This window comes from Eleutherodactylus coqui, chromosome 1 (genome assembly GCF_035609145.1).
Source record: "Eleutherodactylus coqui strain aEleCoq1 chromosome 1, aEleCoq1.hap1, whole genome shotgun sequence".
Lineage (NCBI taxonomy): Eukaryota > Metazoa > Chordata > Amphibia > Anura > Eleutherodactylidae > Eleutherodactylus > Eleutherodactylus coqui.
Window position 1 is genome coordinate 40,255,150 of NC_089837.1, and position 7,034 is coordinate 40,262,183.

Below are 7,034 nucleotides of genomic sequence, written 5' to 3' on the forward strand. Positions count from 1 at the left end.
CAATAATACCGTCATTACCCAGACACCTCTAGTGCTCTTACTGTATAATTACCCAGCATTCCCAGCAGTGTCACCTCTCCAGTCAGCAGCTCAGTGATCTTGTTGGTGAGTTCTAGGATCTTCTGCTCATGTATCGGTAAGTGAGGAGGAGCCTCTGTGATGGGGCTCTGGCTCCTGCTCCATCCTCCTGACTCATGGAGATGGCTGTTGGGAGTCGTACTGTCAACCAACGTCTTCTTAGTTATTGTGTAATCCTGTGTATGGAGAGAGACATGTAGGGAACTGAACCCAGTATTTCTCCCTTAGTAGAAAGTGAGAGATTGTGATCCTGCTGTATAGAGGTCTGATGAGACCACATCTGGAATACTGTGTTCAGTTCTGGAGACCTCATCTACAAAATAGAACAAGTCCAATGATGGACTCATAAAACCGATCAAATTTTTATTCCGACTGCAGGACTTTTTTGTCTGGTGCAGCAACCAGATATGCAAGTACTTTGAATGTTAGTCTTAGGGTTTTGTAGGGTTACAATAGGGTTAGGCCACATTGAGTGGGGTCGCTCTTGTCAGGGCGATCTCTCCACAAATAGGCAGGGAGATCACAGAGCCTTTTATAGTGATAGCATACAATCATAACTTTGCCTCTAATTTAGGCCAATTATCCTTGAAAAATCATCTATATATATTCGGTACCAGGAACATCAAAGTTTGAATCAACAAACTGTGATTACTGCAGTAATACCTACTGTATAACCCCTGACCCCAAGACAAACCAATATTCTTTATTATTCAGGGTGTATATATTGAGGTTAACGCTATTACAGATTTCTAATAAAGCAGTATATTGTTAAAGCGGTATCCTTCTGCAGTGATCAGCACCTTGTTGTTGGTCCCGTCATTATATATCATTATTACAGTGAGATTTGTTCCCTAAAGAGAGAAGGTAAAGGAGAGAACATGATGGAAACCTTCATATATTGTATGTTACAGGAGGGAAGACACTAACCCCATGAACAAGGGGCACAATCTGACATTAATGGGAGGGAAGATCAAAAGCAATGTCAGAAAATATTATTTTACTGGAAGCGTAGCCGATGCTTCAAACAAACTTCTAAACATACATCTTTCTTTAGGGATAAACAAAAGGGAAGTAATATAATTGCAGAGTAGATGGTCCGTGTGCTCCTCCTGTTGTCAGTCTTGTCTATATAGATGTCAACCTAGTGACAAAAGTCCAAGTCTCCAGGCCAAACTCAGTCCATGTGATTCTGCTGGTTACTGGCTGCCCTTTCCTCCTCATTGCAAGGAGCCGACTTCCCATTCTCATTCCTCCTACAACATTACTATTAGCTCATTGGTTCCCACCATACAGAACTGACCATATTGGTGGCCGATCTTCACATTCTCTGCTGCTCAGTTCTTTAGTTCTCCCTCACTTGGAAGGTCTGCAAGCTGTTATACAGGACACTGGATTGTTCTTATTACTTCCTAGAATGGATCTTCTCTTCCCTTAGTCTGACTTGTTACATAATACAATAATATAGAATGGCTTACCTCTCCGGTCAGCAGGTAGATGATCTCCAAGGTGAAGTTTAATATTTTTTTGGTAACTTCATTCCCGTCCTTGCTCATCCTTGGTGGTTCAGTCATGGTAAGGACCAATTTTGATGAAAAAAATTGGATCAAATGGAGGTTTCTAGTACTGCACCTTTAAAAAAAAAGAAGAGAGGCTCACAATTCTACTGGAAACCTCATCGTGTGTGAAATACAGACCCTCATTTATAGAGCACTAAATGAAGCAGGCTCTCAGAGACTTCATGATATGGATCCTAGGGATTTGCCAACAATATCTAGGTTGCTGCCCAAGCGGTTTTCATAACTTGTATCACATCTTGTATCCAAGCTAGAGGTGGTACAACAGGGTACTAGAGCCTCCATGCCCACCCTTATCACATCTAGTATCCAAGTTAGAGGTGGTACAACGGGGTACTAGAGCCTCCATGCCCACCCTTATCACATCTAGTATCCAAGTTAGAGGTGGTACAACAGGGTACTAGACCTCCATGCCCACCCATATCACATCTTGTATCCAAGCTAGAGGTGGTATAACCAGGTACTAGAGCCTCCATGCCCACCCGTATCACATCTTGTATCCAAGCTAGAGGTGGTATAACCAGGTACTACAGCCTCCATGCCCACCCGTATTGTGAGGATATATATATATATTGCCATATGTTTTTTTATGCTTTATACCTATATGCAAGTTCTATTCAATTCCAAATGAGAAAAAAAACTTATATGTCACCTTACATCAGATATTCCAAGGCTTTGCAAGGCTGAGAGAGATGTTCTAGAAATTCAGAGATGATACCGAACCAGACATGAAGGCCGCATGTACTTGGCTGTTTTCCCAGAAGCAAGATATCAAGATGTACAAATGTACATAACTTTCACTGTCCCAGGCCGGAAATCCGGACTTCCCATATATGGAGAATGCATGCTTGGCCGTTTTCTTAGAATTGAGTGGGTGATTCTTTGCACTGGAGTTAATTGAATACGTGATTTTCTGTACATAAGCCAGAGGCGCCGTAGCAAGATAACGGCTGTTTTCACTGTCTCAGGCCGGAAATCCGGACTGCCCATATATGGTTATGAGCCCATCACCCCTTGCTGGGGATGGGACAAAGGGTATAAGATCTCATGTAATCTGCAATAAAGCTCGGCAGAGAGCCATGTCCCGTGTGAGAAACTATACCAGACCTTCCTGTGTGGTGTCTCTTCTTACCGCCGGCAACGGGGCAAGTGGGGTGGGCCCGATTGGTGCTGTACTTAGAATTTAATTACCCTGACAAATGGCGCAACCAACTGGGGCGGTAAAACTAGGAGCTTACAGCGCAATTCACCCGGATCCACGCCACGGGGAAGCCGTCCTGCTGCAAACCGAGCCTGATCAACTCACAGAACTCCAGGTAAGGCCAGCATATATTTATGTTGTGTTTTACACTGCGAGTCTTGCAGCAGGACTGACTATCTGTGGTTTGTGACCGGACGGGTTGGGTTAAGAGTTCTACACGGTAACTCGTGTGGGCTCCGGGTTTGCCGTCATGGACCACTGACCGTGATATGCGCACCAATAGGTCACCCAGAAACTAGTCTGTAGTCTATTTGTTGTTGAAGTCCGTAGTGTTTTAGCAATAGTGAAGGTTGTTTGTTGTATCTGCAGAATTTTTTTTTTTCTCTTACTTTTTATTTAGTCTCACAAGAGAAGGGACCCTCAGTTTAGTTTAGTTAGTTGTTAATGGTTTAGCAGAGAGGGATGCATTTTGTGAGATAGGCTTCATAGGAGAAGGGACCCTCGGTCGTTTTGCCTTATATATGGGGCTAACGATTTGATTTCAGAGGGATGCATTCTGTGAAGTTGGTTCCATAGGAGAAGAGACCTTCGGTTGTCTTGCCAGTATATAAGGGCCTGACAATTTGGAATTAAGAAGGATACATTCTATGCAGCGTGTTATTATTATTATTGTTGTTGATGTTCTAATATGCGTAAGATCTTATTAAAGAAGATAGAGCCCCCTAAGGGCTGCCGCCGTGTGGATGAATCTGTAGAATGTAACAAAACTTATGAAAATGTGTGACACCGACCCGCACGGTAGATTACAAAAATGGTGTCTGGGAGGGAGGTCTTTAGGACCGAGAGGTGCCTTGGAAGACCAAGGTTTGCTAGAAGCAGAGAGACAGTCAGAGAAAGTTAGGTATGTACACATTATTTGTTTAAGAAAGTATCCGTAAGTGAAATGTTGAAAAGTACAGTAAGTGATCAAGAGGGCGTCAGGAGAGTGTCTATTGAAGGTTATATTGGCAGCTAGGTAGGGAGAAAGTGCTGAAGGAACAAGCAAGTCGATAAGAAAGGTACAATGCATGTGATTTGTTGGCAAAGAAAGAAGAAAATGTGTATAATACAAGATAGATAATAGATATGGATATATATGTGTGTGTATATATATATATGTATATACTGTATGTGCAAATAGTTAACTGAGCTTGCTTTTAGGGGAGAAGAGTTTTGTTGACATGTAGCTGCGAGCTTGTGTTTAGTCTTCAAGGTCAAGAGATAACGAAGCGAGAGAAAATGCAATAATAACCCTGGATAATATCTCTGCTTGCTGTAAAGGAATGAAGGCTTGAAATGAATTTAATTAATTATACCGTCTTAGTAGGCAGGAAACCTAGCATTCTAAGGTATATTCTTACTTATACAGGGGTTGAAAATGAAGAACATGTTGCGCTGTAATTATGATTTCAAAATGCAGGCAATAGTTTTAGCTAAAACAATTCAGTCTGTGTTTCATATTCGTAGAGAGATAAGAGATGTTTTAAAAAGGTGGGGGCTTTTAGATTCACTCTGAGCTCAGGGTCACAAGGGGGGCTGAAAAATACCCACAGATTCTAAAACACTTCAGCGTTTAATACAGCATATAATAGCTTCAGTAGATAAGAAAGATAGAATGTCTCAGCAAATTTTTTCACATAAATTGTCATAAATAGCACTCACCTCAATGTTTTTCAACTGATGTATGTTTGTTTGTCAAACTTTTTTTGTCTGTGCATCTGTATGGACTGGTACACCTTCAATAGGGGGTGACGGAGCAGACTTGAGAGCATGGATGGATGAGAGTTAGTGACCCGTGTTCAAGCTGTGGTGGAATGTGTGATGTGGATAATGACTGGGGATAAAAGTCCTCCCCATGCATGGGACTTTGCTTGGTTGTGATGTGGATGCTTGGACTGTTAAGCTGAAATAAGCTGAGAAGAAAGACGCACGGAACCAACATTGAAGGGGTGGAGCTAGATGATGTAATAGTACGTAATGTTTCATCCTTCTTGTACAAGGAAGGGGGTGAGGATCTTGAACAGCTAGTAAAAGTTTTTGTTTTGTTTTTGTTTTTTTCTCCTGTCTCAAATTTTGATAAGACATTGCATGCAGGAACAGACTAATAATGAATTCACTTAAAGGGATCTCACATTTCCAATATTAGTAGGTGTTTGTAAATTATTCTGCCCTGATGGAACTCATGTCTGTTATAGGTGCTAACATCTTACAGGCCTTATCTGCATCCATCAAATCTTTTTACAATGTTGCACTACCTTAAACCGGGTACTATTGTTCCAATTGCGTACCCTGGTTTAAAGGGGGGGAGGAGAAGGCATAGGTGATCTAGGTATTGCAAATCAGCCATTTTTAATTTTTTTTGCAAATCAGCCATTTTTAAATTTTTTGCAAATCATCAGCCATTTTTAAATTTTTTGCAAGCCATTTTTAAATTTTTAAAATTTTTTGCAACAAGGTTCTGATCTTTTTCAAATAGAATATCAGCCTGATTGTCCAGCATTGATGCAACAAGAAAATTTAAGTTTTAAAAAGTTACTGAAAGCCCTTGTTAATAATGCATATTTTGAGTTGTTTTTTATAGATGGTACCAGGGTGATTGACGACTCCACACTGGATATACAGTGGTTACACAACAAGATGTCCAAAAAGCAGAATGTCTCCGCATGTCGCAGTACAAGAAGCGGAATTAAAAGCACTCACGGAGGCGTGTAGAGTGGAGGAAGGTAAGACGGCAAACATTTACACTGACTCCCAGTATGCATTTGGCATAGCTCATGATTACGGCCCAAAATGGAAGGCCAGACAGTTTTTTACCTCAGCAGGACAGCCAATTAAGAATGATGCAGCGGTCTCATGGAGGCTCTACTTCTACCTAACAAGGTGGAAAGCTCACACCAATTCCTACACCGGAGAAGCGAGAGGCAACGTCATCACAGGCCACACAGCAAAGGCAGTGGCCCTCAAGCCGTGGAAGAACAGAAGAAAAGAAGAATCTGACAATAACTTTGGACTTTGACTACACTTGGACTTTGACTACACTTGGACTTTGATATGAACTTGGACTTTGATATGAACCTGCACTTTGATATAAAAAAAACCGTGGACTTTGATAAAAACTTGGACTTTGATATGCTAAAGACTTTACAGTTACAAGCCAGCAAGGAAGAAAAGGAAAAATGGACTAAAAAGGGACGGCGTATGGTGAACAGTCAACAGCACTTGCCTACCACAGTCCCTGTGCCCCATGATGGCCCAGCTAACGCACAAAAAGACGCACCTCTCAAAACAGCAATGATGTCGGTGCTTGAACAAGGACGGGTGGCTCCTGGGTTTTCTGTAGCTGCTGCATCATTTGTCCAATTTTGCATGATCTTTGCCGTAAGCAACAGGGCAGAAGTAAATTTGCCACACCACACTTGCCGAGACCACTCTACCCATTTCAGGGATTGCAAATTGGCTACACTCAGCTCCCACTTGTTGGGAAGCATGAATATGTGCTTGTTGTTGTTGATGTTTTTCAGGTTGGAGACCTACTCTGTTACCAAAGTAAATAAGCAGGTAACCGCACAGAAGCTCATGAATGAGGTAATCCGCAGATACGGGATACCGGAAGTGATTGAGTCAAACAAAGGTACACACTTCACAGGTGAAATAATGCAACACGTCATGTCTGTTTTGGGTATATTCCAGGCTTTTCACACACCCTACCATCCGCGGAGTAGGGGGAAAGTAGATCCAAAAGCCAATAGAGGAAATGGGCAAATCTTGAATTGAGTGTCTCCCATTAGTTTTTCTTTTTCTTGGGAGGATACATGCCACAGTAGCTGAGTTTGGGGAATGATTTTCTTGTTAATGTTGTCATAGGCCTCTCCAAGGAATTGTTAGTAATGTATTCTGTAGTCTCTGCTTTTCTCCCAGGTCCTACAGATGAGTGTCACAATCTGAAACCAGGTGACAGGGTCTATGTGAAAAAGCTTGAGAGAGAAACCCGGTTTGAATGTCCCTACCAGATGTTGCTCACCACCCCAACTGCAGTCAAGCTTGAAGGAAAACCCACTTGGATCCACACTTCGCACTGAAAAAAACTAATGATCCTGTATATCCTTTACATGCTATAATGTGGTACAATTCCTCTAACACAC